Below are 24,416 nucleotides of genomic sequence, written 5' to 3' on the forward strand. Positions count from 1 at the left end.
TGAATAGAGTAAATAATCTGAATGTGCTCTCTGTGTCATGTTTCTGTTTTGCCTTAAATATCTTGCTATCAGCATCATCCTTCACCTTCATGAAAACAGCATGTGAACAAAGATTTTGTCAAAAGCATAGTTCTGTAATGGAGTTATTTAAGCAGACAAGCTGAAGCAATTAATTTCAATGATATGCTGCTCTGTGACTGTGGTGACCGCTACCCTCAGCCAAACCTGTTCAAGGGCTGAGCCTGTTGTTACTGCATCTCAGCATCATAAATGATGGAGAATAAGGCCATGTTCAGTCTGATACCAACTTAGGGAGAGATACAAAAACAAAGCTCAACAAAGCTCCTTCATTGATTTCAACAAGGCCAACTGAGGGACCACCAGAAAAACACAGTAAGGAGCTTGAACACTCCATTTCTGATGCAATGCATCGTCTGAATACACACATTTATGTTCTGACGCAGTCATTTTACTGCTGGCTGCAATCACCAAGAGGGACGATAAAGGTAATGCAGCACCTGGGACTATGAAGTCAGTTTTGTGGAAGTATAGAGCTTTAATTTTGTTTTTATTTATCATATCCATTTTTCAAAATGTATTACTAATTAATATTTCCTTTTTTGATTTCACCATTTGTAATGTATTCAGAAAAGGTTAGAGTTTCTTTGCAAAATATACAAAGAGGGCTTGAGTCACTTTTAACAATTTTGTTTTCCATCTCTGGTCACCCCATCTTCCAGAGCCCAACAACAGATCCTGCAGTAATCACCTGAAGGCTGTATTTACAGTTTATAGTAGTTAATGAAGATGTGGTGACATGGTTGCAGTTCTTTATTATGACATAGAACTGGACAAGATAGTTTTGGGGGACGCTCAACTGTTTAAAGTCCCATTCCGGACAAGTGGCAATAGACTTTTAGAGTTTTCCACTTTAACTTATCATTGATGTATAGATTTGCTTCCTATTGAAGTGCATACACCATACACCCGCCAGACTAATCGGAAGTCACTAGAGCCATCAATGATGACGTTTCACCCCATTCACTTGTTGGGGGTGTGTCTGCTGTAGTTAAAACACAGCGTGTGTCCAAATGAGCTTAAGAGCGCCACCTAATGGGCACAGAAAATAAAGAAAATGGTTCATAAAGCTTCATGAAGCCTTATTTGCTTGTTCACTTTATTTAATTATATATTGTCAGTAAAGGAAGATGGTTCAAATTTTATATCCAACTTTGGTGACTTTTAAAGGCTTTTTCTCTTTTTGTCTTCATTATGTTTAAGAAGCGCAAATACACAGTATGTGGATCTGCCAAAAAACTGATTTTCAGTCAATTAATTCAATTCAATTCATATATATTATATTTTTATTACCAAACAAAAGTTATCTCAGGATACCTTACATATAGAGTAGGTAAAGACGGTACTCTACGACTTATTTATGATTTACAGAGACCCAACAATTCCTCCATGAGTAGCAACAGCAATCTTGTGCACACAGTGGCAATGAAAAAAGCAGGAACGTCAAACAGACCCAGCTCTAGGAATTACAGCAACTCAGGCACAACAGGCTGCAGCTACAATTCTGGGGAGGGTTCTGTTTTGCCATTGATGATTTGAATTCTTCCACTTAGCTGGTAAACAGAGTGGAAGCATGCACATCAGCTGACAGCACAGGTGTTTTTTAATAAAAAAAGGCACAAGGCAGAATTACTCACATGAAAACCATGCTTCGTGGACAAAAAACAATAACTGTTTTTTAAGTATTAAATGTATTAAAACATGTTTAAATATATATCAGAACCTCACCTGTCGTGCCTGCAGTGTTTCATTGTACTCACTCTAAAGCTCTGTTAGTTACTCTACTGATGAAACACACAGTGACGTGCAGTGAGGGTTGGGGTTGGGGGGGCACTGACTCACAAGTCAGATTTACAGACATACAGTAGGATGCCAATAGGATATGATGAGAGAATAGGAGCGAATAGGATGCTGAAAACCATTTTAAAACACCAGTGCCACTGTATATTGCAGTATATCTTACCTTTACTGACTGAAAGTCCAGCTTTTTAAAAATTTCTTAGTTTAGAAATCAAATCCTCCATTTTCAGGGCGAGAAATGACAGCTTGTCGCTAAGCTCTAAAGCGTCGCACAGCACACTTCTTGTGTTTACTTTTTGCACACAGGTTAGAGTTCACCGTGACCTGGCTGGATGAAGGCTATAAGGCTGCTCACTATCGCTGCCTTCCTTGAGGCAGAGGTACTGCCTGCCTCAAGGCAAGCATTTTCCCTGTGGATTTATGTCATATCAATAAGATGTGAATATTACACACATACGTAAAATACATTACTGAACACCATGGAAAAGAAGACGTATACTTTTATTACATAAAAGTGTCTTCAACCATCATATTGGAAACATACACTGAAATGGGAACAAGCACGCGCCGTTTGCACGCGCTCAATCCAGTTTGTGAGTGATTGCGCAATCTGGAGGGAGGCTCGGCTGTCCGTGCCTCACCTCTGGTCTCTGAAGAGACTCTATTTATTTAAGCAGGAAACACAGAATTTTCTGCGATTTTTACTATTAAAACGGTCAAAATACATTAAGAACCACACCAAAATCATAGTCCAGAGGATAAATATTAATACTTGTGTTATTTCATTATTTTGTTTCTTTTTCCTCTCATGATGACAGGGGAGGCACAGCCTCACCTGCCTCCCCTGACTGCACGTCACTGGAAACACTCCAGTACATAGCCATTGCCAAATATTTGTGCAAACTGTTTTCCAGAGAGGTGTAGGAGGATTGTTTCAGAATTGATATTCACTTTGTTTTTTTCATGTAACCTTTGTTTAACTGGAAGAGTCCATCCAGAAGCAAACTTGTTTATTTATTCGAGGACAGTGGAGATATTACGGGATGCAGTATAAAGGAGCACCTGGTGCATTCAGTTTTGTACCTGGCTGGGATGATCCAGATTATTGGCTACTGGTCACCCCATATTGGATCATTTTGCTAAATAAATAAATTAATAAGTATATATCTTTTGTATTATTTGTTAGAACGGGTTCTCTTTAGGACTTGAAATGAAAATCTGATCGTGCCTGAGAACCACATGAATCTGCCAAGCTCTTGTTTAATTTGCTCTGCCACATTGGTCGGGTCCCCTTCCCATTCAGACAGAAAACCAGTAAATTAAGATCTGACATGCCAACCACAACCGTTTATCTAATGTGGGGCGGACCTAGGATGATGAGTGACAGAAAAGCGTCATGCTTGAACGTAATAACTGCACATAACTGGAATTATCCATCCCGCGCAAGTCATCAGGCACATGGAACTCAGATCAAAAAGTCAAACCAGGCAGCGTTGACTCAAGATTTTGTTACTGTAGTGCCCATTCTCAACTGAAATCTATTTCAGAAACACACTTTAGTGTACTGTTTAGCCATGTCATTTGTCCTGCTTCAAAATGGGCCAAGCACCGTCCTGTACTGCATGTGTCACTTTGTTGCTCTAATTGGTTGTAGGTCTACATTATACCTTGGAAATCGAATGAACTGAGAAATTCCAGATAAAATGCAGTTTTGGATTAGTTTGGTGATGCCAGGCTAGATTTGATCACATTTGAGGTCAAATTAAATCAAATCAAATCAAATTCTAAAGGGTTCACAAACGTTTTAGCAGCAATGTACATTGGTGCACAAGGCATTGGAGAACAGCAAGTTAAATTTACCTTTAGAAATTGAAACAGAAACATTCCCTAATTCTTAATGATGCATTTAGAAACGGACGACATAGCCTACTGTACATGAATGTATATTTATTTAAATGTGGCATTAATTTTGTTTTTGTCACATCTGTCAAATTCTCACAAGGAAGTGAGAGAAAATACACTCCAGGCAAGTAGGTCGGATAAATGACTCAAAGGTCAAAAACACAATTTCAGAGTGGCAACGATCCAAACAGGGTACGGCAGGGCATCATTTTTCAAGGTGGCGTTCGCAGAGAACACACAACTTTCTAAGCAAACTTTGGTATTTATAAGAAGAAAACTCGATGGGAGAATGCACGGTCCTCCACACACACTCTGACCCAGGCGTACGCAAAGAAATGGGAGAAAAAGGAAACAAAAGCCATTCTAACAATTAATACACAAACAGCTGTTTAATTGATTCCTCAGTATGGCAGGTAAGAGCACATTGTTTTAATATGCTTATCATATATCATAGTGTTGTAAACATTTAAAAAAAAAAAAAAGGCATCATAGTGCATGATTTGGCACTGCTAGAGGATGTGGCTAACAGAAAGATTCACAGGGACCAAATCTACAGAGGCCAATAAGATTAATTGGCAAATGAGGACGAGTGGCTTATGAGCATGTTTTGACTTCCGTACACTGTTCTCTTAGGTCTCTGCTGTTTGGGGCCCAGTTTTACAGAGGAGCACTCAGAAATCACACTGTGCCAGTCCCACTTCAAGTCCTGACAACACTGGGATTTTTGGCAACAGGCACTTTCCAGAGGACTTTCCAGCTGCATTAACTGTACCTGCAACATGTTGCCACTCTACAGCTTTTATGTCATTAGTAATGCCTAAACTGTGACCACAAAACACGTGTTTTTTTCTTTTTTCCACCTATGCAACAGAACGTCAACTTCACATTGATTGTCATTTCCTTTTTGTTTGTTTTCCTCTCTGAGTTTGACATGATGTCTGTATGAATTAATATTAATTTGGGGTGTTTCACTGATTATTTATAGGTATGCATGGGTGTGACATGAAGCCGCAAAATCTGCACCACATTTAGAGTTGATTGTGGTTTATAAAGGGAAACTGGCGTAGTACATGAGTGTGCCCTGTTTTATAAACTTGAATATTTTTGTGCGCAAGCACTTCCTGTGTTGTGTCTGTATGCCACCTTTTTATGTGAATCCTAAGCACAGTTTTATTAATGAGGCTCAGGTCAGGAATATGTCAAAAAAACAGGAACAGGTAGTAATGGGCAAATGAGTCTGAGATTAAGCTATGTGAAGCATTTTCTTCATTTTCTAATTCCACTAGATGGAACTCTCTGATCAACAAAGAGTTGAAAACACACTCAATACTGTTCATTGAGCCTTTTTCTTTAAACCAAAAGTTCCATCTGTGGGCTCAGAAAAAAAGAAAATGGTTCATGAACAGCCCCATTTGCCCAACACTAGTAACTAACAACAAAGAAAAGCAGGAACAGATCAGGTACAGGTTCAAAGCTGGAAGATCTAGCAGGGCATCTGCAGAGACATTCATGTTCTTCATTCATGGTAAGGCGAGGCCCAATGAAGGATGGATGCCAGATATGAGCAGTTCAGTGTCTCTATCCATAAGGTTTAGGACTAGCAGACTGAGACTTGTGAAAGGAGGCATATTTGGATTGTCAATGTGATTTCAGACCTCCATCTCATGCACATCTGACAGAACAACATCAATTTTAACCAATGTAACTGCATTGACTGTCCGTATAGAGTAGTTTGAAAAATAATTCACATTAAAACATAATTTATCTTTTTTTGACCAGACAGTCACATGGAAAATCTCCCCTTTTATTAGATACTAGAGATTTCCAAAGCTTCATTGAAGCATTAGTTGTATTTGAGCTCCATCCATAAAGGAAATGGTTCATGAAGCTTCATTTGGAAATCACTACTATATAGATTTCTTTACACTGAATAAGTTATCCATTCATGGTAAGCCTCATATTCCAGTTTGTAGGTTGTGCTCATAGGAAATGTCCATGACATATTTCTCTGACACTTGTACAACTACACATTTTAGATATAGGATTATCGAGACCATTTTGAACCTGAGTCCTCACAGGAAGTTGTATTAATCTGTTGTCTTGTTTGATGTAAAAAGTCATACATAAAATATTGGTCTTCCTGGAGCCTCTGCAGCTTAGATCTACCCATTACATCCTTCTCTGTGGTAAGTATTATCGCATGTCCGTGCAAAACTGTATTCTAGATTTTATCACCTTCCTCCTGTTTGTTTTATCAAAAATATTTAACAAAATCTCTAAACCACACTGATGCGTGATTAGTATGAATCCACAATGTGAAACTTCCACCTGTATGCATTCTGGGATGGGACTACACACTTGAACAAAATATTCATTCTTTTGTTGACTTTTAGTTGCATGGTAAATCACCTAAAACAACTTACACTAATGTTTTGTATTATAGTAATAAATAGTAAGTGATCTGCTCTAAAATTATTGTAAAAATATTTTCCTATGTCTCAACAATAAGCCATGTTTATCACCCTTGATAGCACTGGGGCCAGCAGTAGGTTCAACCTTTGAAAATGTTGCCTTTGGGTGTTCTATCTTTAAATCTGCTCCTCATCCCCTCTAGACTAAATGACTTTTGTTGTTGCTGTGTGCAGTCTATCTGAACATCATCTGGAGAGCGGCTATGACAAGCTAGCCTTCCGAACAATAACAAGAAAAAATCAATAACCCTGTTGCCCTGCTCATCCCGCTGCTGACCAGCACACTGTGTGTGTGTGTGTATGTGTGTGTGTGTCCAGGGTTTCAAAGAACAAACGGTCTTTGACCAGACAGGCCTCATTGTGTTGCTTTTTCACCGGTTTCTTTCTCTCCCTAAGCCTCAGTAGAATTCTAAACATCCTACCAAAAGATTCTACTATGTGCTGGATTTTTGAAAGAGTCACAAACATAGATTGTTTCAACTCTTGAGGGAGTAGTTTAGATCTTTTTCATGGTAGTCTAAACAGAGAGAAATTAATGGCCTATAAAATAGTGGGAGAATATATTTCCACAGACGCATATCATTATACATAGATTTGATAAAGCAACCAACATCTTTTATTTATAGCTGCGGTAGACAACTTTTTTATATTGGCTGTTTTAAATGGCTTTAATCAGTAGTGATGATGTCAGTGTTATTCCCCATGTGGTTGAGGATGATGACCTTTCAGCCATTTAAAAAAAAGCAAAAAGAGTCTAGAGAGTATGATAAACCAGACATTCTGTGACACTTTAATGAATACAGTTTTTGTGAACAATACACGTAGTGGGTTTTTTGTTAACACTGAAATAACAATCCTCTTTATGGTGATTAAAAGTTCACAGAAAGGAGGTGTATGTGTATTTTGTAACATTGTAGAGTGAATGCATAAGGACTAACGCTAGGTTTTGACTTGGTAAAATGTTATATATTTGATCTGCAACTGTATATTCAATCACTCACTCTCTGTTTTCACATCTCTAGCTCTCTCACCAAAGTGAGGGAGTGAGTGGTCCCTCTTTGTGTAGCATTTCTGTCTGAGCTGACATTAAATATCAGATAATGCACAGGTAATTTAATGATGTCATTTTTGTCTGAGACAAGACAGAGTAAAAAGCCTGAGTACTACCACTCTGACAGGGGCCTACCGAGCTCTACTGGCTGGAAGTGCTCACACGCTGGTTAAACAAAGATGAGGAGGAGATGAGGAATAATGGCTATGGGCTAAAGCAAACTCTTTATCGGCTATGTGTGGTCATTGTACTTGAATCCTGATGACAGGATTTTAGTATATGCAGTTCTTGTTTTGACCACAATGTGCTCTGCAATATCAGAGTTGTGCTGTCTATTGTGTATTTTCACCAACTTAACCAATTACATCGAACCAACAATGTAATCGAACAGGTACCGTAGCGACAGTATACGTCAACTAGAAGTATTTGACTTTGCCAAATCCTGGCTTAATGGAAATTTGCTGCGACATAGAGATCCGCTGTCCCGGACAGACCAGCCATCAGTCATCTGATACACTCATGTGATGCAGTCTGAACAGTCTGTTGGTAATAAGATAACATTTTATCAATATTTATTAACAGGGCTTGAAACTAAATTTTGCTCACCAGCCTCTGTGGCTAGTTGTTTTCAAAAGTTACTAGCCACTCAGCATTCTCACTAGCCACAACTTTGTATATATAGTATATTAAGAAAAAAATACACTGCAGCTTCTTCAACCTGACTCTCGCCAGATGAATTTGGTTCCTCCTTGCTTCCCTCATCCATCTGGAATCGCGACCCACATCCAGCTATTTATCCAGACGGTGATGAGGAGATGAGCCACAGCTGGGGGAATCACGCCTACCAGCTCCGACAGACAAACACAAAGGGAAAGACACAAGCAGGGAGAAACAAAAAGAGGGAGACAAACTCACACAAAAGGAAGAGGGAAGAGACTGACAGGACCAGAATCCTGACAAATACTGTCTGTTTAAATACAGCATTTATAAACAACATTATTTATCTATAACAACAATAAACACTGAAGTCTAATGCAATTCAAATACATATGTAGGTACTTTGGGTTTAATTGGATCAATAGTGTGACTATCAAATGAAATATTTGATAAGGAAAATTAATAAAGAAAAATTACTAAAAATTAATAACTTCAATTTATTAAAAACGTCACACGGAGAACCAATCAAATATAGGGCCTTGACTCACGTTCAGATTATGAGATTGAGTATTCACAATAAACTTATCGTTAATCAAGGAAATATTAGTTATCACCAATAATTATCAAAGATGATAATAAAAATGACTCTAGTCAAACCAGAATTCCTCGGGGCACCACCGTCATAGACGAAGTGATAACTAATATTAAAGTCTCATTAAATATATTAAACTACTAATTAAGGGTTAAACACCGATAAATGTAATTGTTTAATTAGTTGAAGGATTTAAAAGTTATTTTCTTAGTAGAAGCTGGCTCATTCATCTTTGTGTAACATTAAATAATCAGACATATGGTAAACACAAACATTTATTAACAGATTAATAAATGCAACAAACAAAACACAATAAACTAACTAAAGCTAACAGCAAACGTATGTTTGTGTGTATGTGTGTGTGTGTGTGTGTGTGTGTGTGTGTGCGTGTGAGAGAGAGACAAAGAGAAGAGGTGGGGGGCTCGGACCCCTGCAGAGAAGGTGTGAACACTTAAGTTACATGAAGCACCAAAAGCCTGATCTCTCGGTTCTTATGACAAAGTTACAATTGTTTCTAGCCGTTCATAAAGTCCTATAACATGTAGTAGTGCCCAGTTGGTGATTAGTTACCAGTCCATGAGATGGGAGATGTTTTGCGTTGCTTGATGCCAGTGGCTGGGTGAAGAAAGGAAGCTCTGTGGTAGTTCTTGTCTGATTGTGGCTCTTAGGCAAAAGAGGAAACAGATCGCTCTGTGCTGTGCTCAGTTGAGGATAACCGGTGGTTAACCTTCGTGGTGATCCCACGCCATAGGCCAGGTCCAGGGCCGAGGGGACAGCGGGCAGCTGGTCTCCTGGATCCGCAGGAGCACGTCGAGTTGAGTGAAGAGCAGGAGAAAGAGAGCAGGAGGAAGATCCGGTAGAAAGAGAGAGCGAGAGATGGGGGGCTTCACTTTATATAGGCCCGGATGATGTCATTGCCCGGGGGTCAATTCAGCCAATGAACAGTTTGGGTGCCTTGGAGAATTCACACCTGGGTGTGACCTGTTGAGGGGGAGAAGGCATGGCAGCCAGGCTTTTGGGCCTAGTCTTTGAGGTCTTTGTTTCAGCAGGCTTTGGGCCTACTTTTAATCAAACTGACAGTTTGAGTTAATCCAGAAAATGAACAATCATCTTTGGGTGCCGGTTGCACCTACACATACAATTCACAAAACACAGAACATTTAAATATTTTTAATTGAAAGCCTTAGAAATTACTCTGTATACAGGATATCTAAGCAGCAATTATGTACAGGTGCATCTGAACACGTTAAACGATCACATTTTTTCCCCCATATATTAGATGAGTTACTGAAACCTCCCACTTGTCGTTGAAGACTCTTTTCTTTTTCCACCACATATAGATAGTTGTTAATCAAGTCTGCATCTACTTCTCTAGTTGTAGCTGTGTTTCTCATCTTGACTGTTTTTTTTTTCATCCAACACTGAAGTGTCTTCCGGCACAAGTGCTCTTGGGAGTTGTCGCATCATTGTATCACTTTGCCAACAGTTTATTAATCTGATGCCCTTTGAGAAGATTACAATAAAATTCAACCAGCGAAAGTGGCGAGTAGGAGCAACTGTGTTACCCCCGACAGCTGAAATTTACCCGCATTTGGCGGGTGGGCGGCTGTTTATGTCAAGCCCTGTTTATCAACATTTTGTATTTTTTATTACTCGCCGTCCATCGTGTCTGTCGCATCCGTCTGTCGTGTCCTTCCGTCTGGTCCGTTTGCCTCGTAATTGCATCTATACATTGACTTTGTATGTTATTGTGTCCCATCTATCGCGTTTTCTCTGAATGCAACTTAAAGACAAGAGCAGGCTGCTGCCACCGTGCTGTCTTACTGGGAGGTGAAAATTCTCCAAACATTAATTTAAACAAGAAAAAATAAATAAGGCTCTGAAATGCTTCAAATTACACCAAATACACAAAATGAAATCACATAATCTGACACAAGTTATTATAAACCTGTTGAAGCCACAATAAAGTTAATTTATTATGAGTTTTGTGTACTTTTACTTTTACTTCCAATACTTAAGTACATTTCATATCAGAAAATCACTTTTGATACTTTAAGACTTTTACGCAAGTTATATTCTAAAAGGTGACTTTAACTTCTACCAAAGTCCTTTTCTGGTAAGATATGTGTACTTTTTACTCAAGTATTGCTTTCAAATACTTTATAAAACAAACTGGTGTGCAGCCATTGAAGACGTGTTTGACTGACTCTTTGTTTTAAATCTGTGCAGAAATCACAGCAGGAGTAACATGAGTTATTTGCAGTTGAACTGAATAATTCATATTCTCCAGCTTTTGAATGCACTCACTTATTCACATATGTCTGTTTACATTTTCAAATGTCACAGAATGTTTTATAATTTCATAAATCTGAATACATATACAGATTAAAATGTGTAAACATGACAGATACATTTGCAAATGATTTACCAAAATCTTGGCATCATGTGGTTTTACATACTGTTCATGCACAAACACACTATACAAACACAGACTAACACCTTTGTACTCTTTTTCTCATCAAAATCACTCACACAGACACACTTTTACACACAGAAACACACACACACACAGTCATGAGGTGTGTGAAAATGAGTGTCTCCAGTAGTTTCCTCATTTGTGAAGATGAACAGAAAAGGTGTGTGTATTGTGAAAAATAAATTGCAATCCAACTCCAACATCCAGCTTCTATAGCCTACTGTCAGTCAACAGGGCACTGTCAGCATACACTATGGTATTATACAGTATCTGAAGCAAAGCTTACAGACCCATGAAAAGGTGTTTGTTGGCCTTAACATTGCTGTTCTTTCTCTCAAAGTCAAAGTCCTGGGCCCCTTTTCAGAAAGCAGGGTTAGTGACTACTGAGTTAACAATTTTTTTCTGGTGAAAATAAAATAAATTATGAGTGCCACTGAATGCATTTAATAATTTTGTCAACATTGTTGGTGTGAAAAACACATATCAAGTACAATACATACAACAAAATATACACAGCAAGTGCAAACATTTCTTTTCAAGCTTGGGATCTATCTACAGTATCTACATATATCTTTCTATCCATCTATCTATCTATCTATCTATCTATCTATCTATCTATCTATCTAGCTATCTATCTAACTATCTATAATTCTATCTATCTATCTAGCTACAATACATACAGCGAAATATACACAGAAAATGCAAATACTTAATTTCAAGCCAGGGATCTCTCTCTCTCTCTATCTATCTATCTATTTATCTATCTATCTCTAACTATCTATCTATCTTTAATTATATATATATATATATATATATATATATATATATATATATATATATATATATAGCTGCAATACATACAACAAAATATACACAGCAAGTGCAAACATTTAATTTCAAGCTTGGGATCTATCTACAGTTTCTACATATATCTTTCTATCTATCTATATATCTATCTATTTATCTATCTATCTATCTATCTATCTATAATTATATCTATCTATAATTATATCTATCTAGCTACTATACATACAGCAAAATATACACAGAAAATACAAATATTTAATTTCAAGCCAGGGATCTATCTCTCTCTCTATCTGTCTATCTATTTATCTATCTATCTGTTGATCTATCAATCTATCTATAATACATACATAAGTTCCTAAGGGTGTACTTCTCTGATGACTTCAGGCACTCCCATGGTCCTTTACTGCCTCGACCACCAGATTGTTTGTTTTGTTTTTTTTCTTTCGCCTACATGTGGCAATACTGAAAAAACATGACGACATATTTGTGAACAAACACAAGCCATCAACGACTCATCAGCCATTTGGCATTCAATTTTATTTTCTTCGTTTCTCTGTCAATATCCTCATCCCTGCCTCTTTCCTCTTCTCGCCCCCAGAAGTCTGTCCCAACCACAGCTTCATTTAGTTGAAACTGAACTTTTGACTTTACTTACGTTAGCTAACTCCCTCCTCTGTAGTCATTTAGTTTAATCTGAACATTTGACTTTGCTTTACTAGCGTTAGCTAACTCCTATCACCTATGATGTGATTTGTCACACTGATAAAACTTAATTCTTATTATATTGGAGATTATATATTAATATTTCTAGCCTGTGAATGTTCTTATTGGTCCAGGTCATTGTTATCCCCAAAGCAATTTCAGTCAAAAGCAACTGGACTTGGTTATTTGTCTAGGAAGACGTTTCACCTCTCATCCAAGAGACTTTCTCAGTTCATGTACGCATCTGACAGTTGCGTACATAGATGGAGGTTTTAACATTTAAATCTACCTATTGTATTGATGTGCAGAGGTACATATGCAGTACATGCATTAATATCTCTACATCCACAGGATTAAAATGGAGGCTCTGCCTTTTATTTACCTGTTGCCATGGTGAATCATAGTAAAGGAGCTCCATTGATGATGCTTTATATGTCAGGCTCAACCTACTCTGAACTACTAACTACGAACTAACTCTGATCAGCTGTTCTGGAACTGAAAGTTTCCCATCTCAGAGTTCAGGGTTGGGTTCAGAGTTTGTTAAACATGCTTTCTGATGATAGATATACAGGTTAAAACTAGATATGTGTCAGCCAGGGTTGGGTTCAGAGTTTGTTAAACATGCTTTCTGATGATAGATATACAGGTTAAAACTAGATATGTGTCAGCCAGCAATTTTCACACTAACAGCCAGGTTTTTGACAAGCTCTGTGGCTTGTGCTCCAGCTGCTATAGTCACACAGTCACACTTTTGGCCCTATTTTTTTCTCACATCAACAAAGTTAAGATATCTGAATGTAGTGTTATTACGCCATTTCCAAACTACCAATTTCTTTATCGGAATTACCGTTTGTAAGTTTGGTTTTTACTCCATGTAGTAATTATATTAAATTGAATTTTATTTACAGTGCCGAATTATAACAAACGTTATCTCAGGACACTTTACAGAGTAGGTATAGACCACTCTATGACTTACTGATGATTTACATAGACCCAACAATTCCCCCGTTGAGCACACAGTGGCAACGAAAACCTTCCCTTTAACAGGCAGGAACGTCGTACAGACCCAGTTCTATGGAGGACGGACATCTGTCTTGAACGGTTAAGGAGGAAGAAAAGGAGAGAGAAAGAGAGAAAAGACAGACAGATGGACAGAGAGAGACATAGACAGACATATAGACAGACACTCCCATAGAACCAAGCAACCACAAAAGTAACAGTTACTATGATAATATCTATTGTAATCTGAATATGACTTATATGTTATGGCAGTTAATATAGTAGAATAGTAGAAGCAAGCACAGCTAAGGTGATAGAATATGACAATGATAATAATTATGGTGGTAAATATGATCAATGATGAGTAGTGGTAAAAACAGCTGTGATACAGTGAGACATACCACTGATGTTTTTATGGCTAAAAAATTCATAATTTATAAAACTAATGATATGCATAATTGTTTTAATAGCAGCAGGAAATGTCATGCAGGACCACGACAGCAGGCACCACCACGATCAGCAGAAACCTGCGAGACGTTAAAGCACAAATACTCATCATCACTAATCACTCATCTTCAACCTCTTATCCGGGATCGGGTCGCTGGGGCAGCAACTCTAGCGAGGGACCCCAAACTTCCCTTTCCCAGGCCACATTAACCAGCTCTAACTGGAGGATCCCGAGACGTTCCCAGACCAGTGTGGAGATATAATCTCTCCACCTAGTCCTGGGTCTTCCCCGAGGCCTTCTTCCATCTGGACGTGCCTGGAACACCTCCCTAGGGAAGCGCCGGGCTCCTTTCAACGCAAAGGAGCAGCTGTGCAGCAGCAGCAGCCTGATAATAAGGAGTTGCAGTAGTCAAGCCTAGAAGTAACAAATGCATGGACTAGTTTTTCTGAATCTTTCTGAGACACATTGTTCCTAATTTTCGCAATATTACGGAGGTGAAAATATGCATTCCTTGTCATTAGTTTTATGTGAGAATTAAAGACATATCATAAACAAAAATAACAGCTGGAGGACAACGCACCATCATCCAGACTAACAATAACTTTAGATACTGAGTTTCGGAGGCCTTCTGGGCCAAGTACAATAACCTCAGTTTAATCTGAGTTTAACATCAGAAAATTGCAGGTCATCCAGCTTTTTAGTTCCTTAACTTACATTTGAAGTTTAGCTAACTGATCGGTTTCTTCTGGTTTGAACGATACATATAATTGTGTATCATCAGCATAATAATGAAAATGTATGGAGTGCTTCCTTATAATATTTCCTAAGGGAAGCATATATAAGGTGAATATAATTGGTCCAAGGACAGAACCCTGTGGAACTACGCGACTAACTTTAGTGTACATGGCAGATTTGTCATTAACATTTCCAAACTGAGATCGATCTGATATATGTGACTTAAACCAGCTTAATACGGTTCCTTTAATTTCAATTAGAGGTTCCAGTCTCTGTAACAGGATGCAATGGTCGTTGTGTCAAAGGCAGCACTAAGATCTAGTAAAACAAGTATAGAGAGTCCCGAAAGTCCTCTGTCTGAAGCTATTAGAAGGTTACTAATTTTTACCAGTGCTGTCTCAGTGCTATGATTCATTCTAAATCCTGACTGGAAGTCCTTCAATAACTCTTTATCATGTAAAAATTCACACAGTTGTTTGGTGACTAATTTGTTGAGGATCTTAGAGAGAAAAGGAAGGTTAGATATAGATCTATATTTGGCTAGAACCTCAGGATCAAGACTGGGCTTTTTAAGAAGAGGTTTTATTACAGCTACTTTAAAAGACTGTGGTACATAACCTGCTGATAAAGACATATTAATCATATCAAAGACAGGAGTGCTCACTAAAGGTAACACTTCTTTAAGTAACCTAGTTGGAATAGAGTCTAGGAGACGAAGTAGAAGGCTTTGATGCCAAAATAGTACTCTTTTTTTTTGGTTTTCCATTAGCAAAAGTTGTGGATTTAGTTTAATAGGAACTGACATTAAGAGTCCTTAATCTCGCTGATGATCTTAAGAAGGTAGTGTCTAGATCCCGGCTCAGTTTCAGGTCCCCAGGCCTGAAAGTGCGCTGGGTAAACGCTTTACAACTACCAGGTCCGTCATAACACGCCACTCAAGACCTACAGGATGAAGGAGACTTCTGCAAATAAGTGTATACATTTTTCTGTGCACCCCAACCCCCGCAAAATGACTCGTTTCACCATCAGAATGTAAGCACTACCGGAAGTAGCCATCTTAGCCGACGTTCAAAGCCCCGGGAGACAACTTGAATCCAATGTTAATATGATAACATTACATTTGATAAGATATTCAAGCAAATTGTTGGAGAACCATTTAATGATATGTACCTTAAGACCACTGATTTCTTTTGTCCTTTAAAATACTCACTATTTGACTGCCAAAGCAGGTCATGAGAACTTTATCTAACATCGACCACCATATTTTAAAATAAAATATGCATTAACATTAAGATATAATAATAATAATAATAATAATAATAATAACAAGGATAATAAGGATAATAATGATTGTAAATTGTACACACAGTTTAACAAACATTACCTCATATTTATTCCTATAATCAAAATATTAATAAAAATTCATCACATAACAGGGTTGAATTCAACTGAATTTTCTGATAACAAAAAATTCTGTTACAACTTTTTAACGCCATTCCTGATTATTTTACACTGAAATGTGACAGATTTTTAACCTGACTCACGCCAGATGAATTTTGCTCCGCCTTGCTTCTCTCATCCATCTTGGATCGTTCGACTAGGAAGCTATTTCAGGTGGCTGGGCCTTATCAAAATCCTTGCATATGATTGGATAAACCACTTGTCCGTCATCTTTATTGATGTGTAACTTCAACCCCTCACATCGAAACCAACCCTGGACGCTGATGAGAGCAACGCAGGGAAAACCGCCATGGTTTCCAACAACAAAAGCCTTCAGAGCCGTTCTCTGGTGTTCTTTGAAAAAAATAAATATTCCTAGATTGGACAACACGGATGACAAAGCAACATCGATGTTGACGTCTGCTTCCTCGATGTGTATTGGGGGTAAATTATATAGTGTGACAGGTTTGAAATCACACTGGAGGATGAGTGTTAATGTTGCAGTTTTTTCAGATTTTTTTTTTTTAGTTCAAGTAGACAAACATGACTGTCATGTTTATGGTCATTTTTAAATGACATTTTTGTTATTTTTATTTGTTCAGTATTTAATGAAAATGTGATGATGGTCAGTGGGGACATGCAAAAAGTTTGTCTAAAACTTAGACAACCCTTTTTTTTAAATAATATTTAACAATTATTTTATTTTGTTTTGCATTATAATGTAGACACCTTGTTCTACTAATTGGTGGCTTTGAAGTGCATTTTGTGGTGTCCTTTAAATTAAAAACTTTGAAGTAAGTCTGATGGATCCAGCCCCACCTCAAAAAGATTATCCAGTTCCTCGGCTTGAGGTGATGCCAATCTGGGCTTTATTTTCTTCTATGGTCATCTGCTCCAGGCATGCTACTGCAGTGTTTTATTACATACAATACTACATGTATCTGCATGCTAACAAGCTGTAATATTCGGTGAAGTGATAAGGTGTTAATTTATTCCCAATTTCAATCACATTCCTGCTGAAACACATCTGCTTGTGTTATTTTAATTTGGAAGCTATTATTGGGGATTTTTTCACAGTAGAAATGAAAAACACTCCCATTATGATCAGTCTACTACATGAAACTGTAATGTTAGCCATATGGTAATCTCATCTCATCTCATCTCATCTTCAACCGCTTATCCGGGGTCGGGTCGCAGGAGCAGCAGCTTTAGCAGGGGACCCCAAACTTCCCTTTCATGGGCCACATTAACCAACTCTAACTGGGGGATCCCGAGGCGTTCCCAGGCCAGTGTGGAGATATAATCTCTCCACCTGGTCCTGGGTCTTCCCCGAGGCCTCCTCCCAGCTGGACATGCCTGGAACACCTCCCTAGGGAGGCGCCAAGGGGGCATCCTTACTTGATGCCCGAACCACCTCAACTGGCTCCTTTCAACGCAAAGGAGCAGCGGCTCTACTCCGAGTTCCTCACGGATGGCTGAACTTCTCACCCTATCTCTAAGGGAGACTCCAGCCACCCTCCTGAGAAAACCCATTTCGGCCACTTGTACCCACAAACTCGTTCTTTCGGTAATGACCCAGCTTTCATGACCATAGGTGAGGATAGGAATGAAGATTGACCGGCTCAGCTCTCTTTTCGTCACAACGGTGCGGTTGAGCGACTGCAACACCGCCCCCGCTGCTCCGATTCTCCGGCCAAACTCACGCTCCATCGTCCCCTCACTCCTGAACATGATCCCGAGGTACTTGAACTCTTCACTTGGGGTAAGGACTCATTCCCTACCTGGAGTAAGCATCCACCGGTTTCTTGCTAAGAGCCATGGCCTCAGATTTAGAGGTGCTGATCCGAATCCCAGCCGTTTCACACTCGGCTGCAAACCGATCCAGTGAGTGCAACCCCTCCCCACCACGACTACGCCTCGATATCGATATAGATTGGTGACAAAGCGCACCCCTGGCAGTGGCCAACCAGCTAAAATTGTTTTTTTAGGTTGTCATGTTGTTAATTTTATGTTTTCATGTAAACATGTTCTAGAAACACAAACTGAGTTTAACAGATCAACTTTAAGTTGTTGTATAAATCAGCTTTGTCTTCCTGAGCCCTGATTCTGGTGCCATTTAAGTTTTTGCTAATTTCATTTTCCACTTACCTTGATTAGGCTTTTGTGGTAATTCTATACCTGACGATAAAAATATATGTTTAATTTATTTCATCCACGCTTCAGACTTCCATATATTTCCACACAGAATATAAAATCAACTAGAGACTTTTGATCTGTGGAGGAGAGCCTGGGCTGCAATATACTAACATTATTGCAAAAAGTACATCTTTATAGTTTTCTGCGTTTTCATCTTAGAGCTCTTCAGCAGCAAAACTGACACAAATGTGGAGTGGGATCTAGATATGTTCAAAAAACAGAAATAAGCATATGACTGCTTTTCAGCCTCTGTCCTCAGTCTGCCTACCCTTTTAAAACGATTCATAAAATGAAAATAACTGAATTTTAATATGAAGTCTGCATATTAGTTATACATAAATATTTATGTTTTTCTCCTGGGTTTTAATGCAGGGTAGCCATACTTGCAAATTAAAGGACTTTCCCCCATACATCATCCCTTCCTGTATCTCTCGTTTTCCTTCCCACATTGCGAAATGTAAGGTGCTAGGTCAGACCAAGAGTGATAATTAAGCACGCACAGTGATAATTGCATATGACTTTGAGGCAATTATCACATAGGACAGACACCTATGTAGATGCAAATAGTGACTGGGAGTCAGCCTTTATCGTGATTTGACATTGATTTATAGTAGTAAACTCTATATTTTATTCTACAGAGTACACACTCACTCCAACACACTTACATACATGGACAAGCAGCTGGTGCCCACTGTGTAATGCCACAAAAAGGTGGTAACAATGGGCCTCATTTATCAATCTTGCGTGAAAACTGGCGCAGATCTGAGCGCATAATTGGTCGTATGACAGGACTCACCTGTGATTTATGAAACATTCGTATCGGACCAATCTCAGTGTACGAATGAGCGGGCCTTGATAAATGCGGCGGCTGAATTCGATCGTCATTAACATGTTACGCCCTTAAATATTCCTGGTTCGGAGGCCTCTCCCACTGAGGTCAAACATGCAAAGGAGAAACGCTGGGAAGAAAAGACACTTTTCCGACACACAGATCGGCATCCTGACATCCGAGATAGAGCAAAATAAAGATGTGTTTTTTGGCAGTCTTAAGAGTGGAATAAAAGGGGCCCATAAAAACTGTATGGAAAAGAATAACGGAGGCAGTCAACCCGAAGCAGCGCTCCACTGTGACCTGTGTGCGCCTGTGCGTGTGCGCACTGCTGAACCTGCGCTCCTGTTCTGTAGCGGGGTTTGCCAGCGGGGTTATTAGGTATTCCGTTAGAGCAGGGGTGGGCAAACTTTTTGATTCGAGGGCCACAATGAGTTCTAAAATTTGACAGAGGGGCCGAGCCAAGAACAGATGGATGGAGTGTTATATAAATTTCATACAGGATTTGACCTATTAATGATTAATGGTTAATTTAATTACATTTCAGTTGAATAAACACAGCAGGAAAACTCACCATCAGTTTCAGTGGGAACAGTGTTGTTGATCTCCCTGTTTTGTCAGTGCATCAAAGTCTGGAGTAAGTTTTGTTGTGGCGATTGTCAGGATAGATCCGAGGTGTTGGTCAGTCATCCTGGATCTGTGACGGGCTTTGTTCATGTTCATAACACTGAATGTCTGCTCACATACATAGGTCGAGCCAAACAAGGCCAGCATCTTCTGTGCCGTCCTCCGTAGGTTTGGAAAGGTGGCTTCGTTCAGTGAAGCATAACAGTCGTTAAGTTTAAGAGTGTTGAACTTTTCCTTCAAGATGGCGTCAGACTGAAGATCGATCAGTTCCAATTGCACCTCATGTGGTACTGTTTCAGGGTCTTGTGAGAAGGGACAAGACACGAGCTGAAGTGACTTTTCAATGTTTTCAAAATCAGAGAACCGGCGACTGAATTCTCTGTGTAGGTCATCCAGTGATTTGCTGTATTTCTTTGCATATCGTGTCGCCTCTTTCTGAGTGTCAAGTGTGGCGAAATGAGTGAAGGATGCGTTCGCAACTTGTCTGGAGAATAAAACGAGCTTAGATTTGAACGCTGTAACATGTTTGTACATGTCGTGCACAAACTGATCTTTCCCCTGCAGTTTCACATTCAGCTCATTCAAGTGTGAAAATACGTCCACAGCAAATGCAAAATCACAAAGCCAGTTCTGGTCTCGTAGCTCAGGAAATTCGTCAGATTTCTCATTGAACTCTAAAAATGCGCTGATCTCCTCTTTCAGGTCCCACATGCGTTGAAACACTTTGCCCAAACTTAACCACCGGACACGAGAGTAGTAAAGTAAGTCCTGATGATCCGCATCAATTTCCTCCAGGAACGTGATGAACTGAAGATGCTGGAGTCCCCTTGCGCGTATAAAGTTCACAAGTTTTACGACTGGATTCACAACATGGTTAAGCTGCAATACAGACTTGCAAAGTGATTCCTGATGGATGATACAGTGAAGGAAAATAACATCCTGTTCAGGGTTTTCCTCTTTTACTTTATCCTGGATTCGTTTCAGCAGCCCAACGTTTTTTCCTGTTAAATTTGGTGATCCATCCGTCGTGACATTGGCAAGTTTACTCCAAGGTAGTTTATGTTTCTCGATGGCAGCAGACACCTTGTCATACAAATCCTCTCCCTGCGTTGTTCCCTTCAGGGACTCCATGGTCAAAAACTCCTCCGTTATCTCAAAGCTGTGTCTTTGATATCATTACTTTCATCCAGTGCAAGTGAATATAACTGAAAGAACTCTGCCTTTTTGTTTAGCTGGCTAGCTATATGTTCATCAATTAGTTCCACACGACGAGTCACAGTCTGACGTGACAAACTGATTATTTCAAACTTGCCTTGACTTTCCGGACACAGAACACCTGCAGTCTCAACCATGCAGTCTTTCAAAAACTCACCTTCGGAAAAAAGCTTGCTAGCTTCTGCTAATTTGAAAAAGCTTGCCTTGGTAGTTGACTCCTGAAGCGCAGTTTGTCGGTGAAAAAAATTTTGCTGGGTCAGTAAATTGGCTGCAAACCTCTCAGCCGTAGCTGCCCGTTCTTGCGCCGACAGCTTGCTGGCGTAATTGGCATGCTTCGTAGCAAAGTGACGGCTAATATTGTACTCCTTAAAAACCGCAACACTTTCTTGGCATATCAAGCATACGGCCTTTGATCGGACTTCTTTGAAAAAATATTTTGTTGTCCATTCTGTGTTAAACACTCGGCACTCACTGTCGACTTTTCTTTTCTTTGATAAACTCATGTTTGTTTTTAGAAGGGGGAAAGCTTTACCGCGGGAACCGAGAAGGAGAGTGCTTCTTCTGGGAAAAGCTTAACCGCAAAGAAGAGGGGGCAAATGCTCAAGCGCGCCATCTATTGGGGAAATGTTGGCATTACAGGGGAAAGTAAATGAACAAGGTTTGCCGGTAACGATATTATTAATTTTATATTTTGATATAACTGGGAGATGTTTGGCGGGCCGGATTAAAAAGACTAACGGGCCGTATATGGCCCGCGGGCCGTAGTATGCCCATGTCTGCGTTAGAGGATAACCTTTGTCGTCTAGAAGAACCATACCAAGATGTTAATCATATGATACCTTGTTTGAGTTAATACAATTTATCCAGGGTAGCCACTAACCGATGAGATGACTTTGGCTCTGCAGTGCGCTTTCCTTTTCATTCATTCATCTTCAACCTTGTCCCTGTCGGGGTCGCGGGGGGCTGGAGCCGAGCTGTTTTAAAATATAAAAGAATTGTGTGTGTCCCCCTGGCCACCTGGCCACCACGTTAAAAAGCGATAGCTTGGCATCACACATCACCTGTACATTTATCGAGTGGTAGTTTTTGCGATTGATGAATGCGTAATCATTCATGGATGAGTACAATCAATTGCTCCAACCACAATTTTTATTTTTTTTATTCGTTTTAAGAATCCGTTTTGATCTGTTCTTAATATGTGACTGCTTATGCTTAATGACAGCTGAGGTTTGTTAATTATTTTCAGCCAGATTTTGCTGTGCTGCACCGCAAACACACAGGCTCAAATTTGCGTACACGACCTCAGACCAGACATGAGATTTAATCGTAGCTCCCGCTCACGTCCAAATTGATAAATGCCGAAATTTGCCAGGAAATGGTCGTACGCACGTTTTTCTGCAGTACGTTCGTTTGATAAATGAGGGCCAATGTGTCTAACACTCATTTCTCTTTGACCATATCCAGAGGTTACAAGGCACTCACTGTTACCAACATTTACTTTAGTTAAGAGTTCTATTCTCTAGAGTAAGGCACAGACACTACTAGAGCTGTTGGCTTTTTCCATATTATGAGACGCTTATCATTTCAACATCCACATAACATTGTTGTTAAGACTGGAGAAACCACAGGCAACTATAAACATGTCTTTACTTGTCAAAAAAGGTAAAGGCAGACAAATCCGGCAGGGAAAAGGCCTAAGGTGATGTCAGGAAAAAAAGAATAGATTAAAAAAAACAACCAAACAACAAAAAAACAACAGAAACACTAAACACTGGAAAAATTGCAGAAATGATTGACACGGGTTACAAAGACAAACACAGAGAGAGGGGATCACAGACTAAATCCACTACGGAGGGAAGGATAATGAAGGACAGGGCTGGGCAGAAGAGCAGACTGGCAGGAAAACTACAAGGGCGGGAAGAAGATAGAGCGTTACCTTTAAACCGAGGGAGGACTTCGCAACGGCAAGTAACATTACATCATAATTCTGTCCAAAAGATGGCGGTTGTGATTTTGACAAAGGTGTGAGCTGTATGTTGGCAGACCGCCACCTACTGTACCGGAGGTCGAGTTACTCCCGTTATTTTCCCATTCAACCCCCTTTCATGTATACGAGGGGAACTTCAATAATCCGATCATTCCCTTAACCGGGGTAAGGCCATTTTCGGGGACCCGGTCATACAACTTCCCCAGATCCACAAAACACATGTAGACTGGATGGGCATACTCCCCCTCTCCAGGATCCTTGCGAGAATAAAGAGCTGGTCCATTGTTCCAGGTCCAGGACGGAATTCACATTGTTCCTCTTCAATCTGAGATACGACTATCACCCAAACCCTCCTTTCCAGCACCTTGGAGTAGACTTCACAGGGGAGGCTAAGAAGTGTGATGCCCCTGTCATAGGCACGCACTCTTTGGTCCCCCTTTTTCCACACGGGAACCACCAACCTAGTCTGCCACTCTGTTAGTATTGTCCTAGAATGCCATGCAATGTTCAAGAGACATGTCAACCAAGACAGCCGCTCCCCACCCAAACTTTTCAGCATTTCCAGCCTGGTCTCACTAAAAGGCGTGTGAATGACACGCTATTTCTCTTAAGCCATCTCGCGTATAATTACAACGCATGTCCTGTTTTTTGCGTGTCATTTCACGCCATGTAGTCTCAATTGACTTGTATAGTGCAGAGATGGCGTTGTCATTTTACGCACAAATGTCATTGAGGGAAAACCCACGTGTTCGTATTTCTCCGCTACTTTCCGGAGAAATACGAAGTGGTGGAGCTTTCTGTCAGAGGGTTGTTTTTAAATCAATATTTCATGTGAAGGATGGCTGAAATAACGGGCGTGAAATGCCCTAACCCAGACCCTAACCCTAACCCTGGGGAACAACGGGCGTTAAATGACACGTGAAAAGCCTAATATGCGTAGACATGCACGCGAAAAGTCATGCAAGTCATGAAAAGTGGCTTGCTATTTATACGCCCTCCCATGAGACCACGTTGGCATTTCTGGACAGATCTGACTAATCCCTGTGGCTCTGCCACTGTTGAGTTGTTTGACTACCTCAGTGACTTCCGACAGGAGAATTAATGACGATACTCCATCAGCCTCCAGTTCGGCCTCTACAATAGAGGGTGTGTTAGTCAGATTCAGGAGTTCCTCAAAGTGCTCCTTCCACTGCCCGATTACCTGACTCAGTTGTTGAGGTGTTTTCGGTATAAAATTTGTTGTTTGTATATCTGGAGTATTGAAGCAAAAATAATTTCCCCCTGGGATTATTAAAGATTTTTGATCCTGACTCTGATTCTAAAACACAGGAAACTGTAGAGAGAGAGTATAGCCTACAAGTATAACTGCTATTTGGCTATTCCCTGGCCCCCTGCACCTTCAGT

This window comes from Echiichthys vipera (genome assembly GCF_963691815.1).
Source record: "Echiichthys vipera genome assembly, chromosome: 2".
In the NCBI taxonomy this organism is placed as follows: Eukaryota; Metazoa; Chordata; class Actinopteri; order Perciformes; family Trachinidae; genus Echiichthys; species Echiichthys vipera.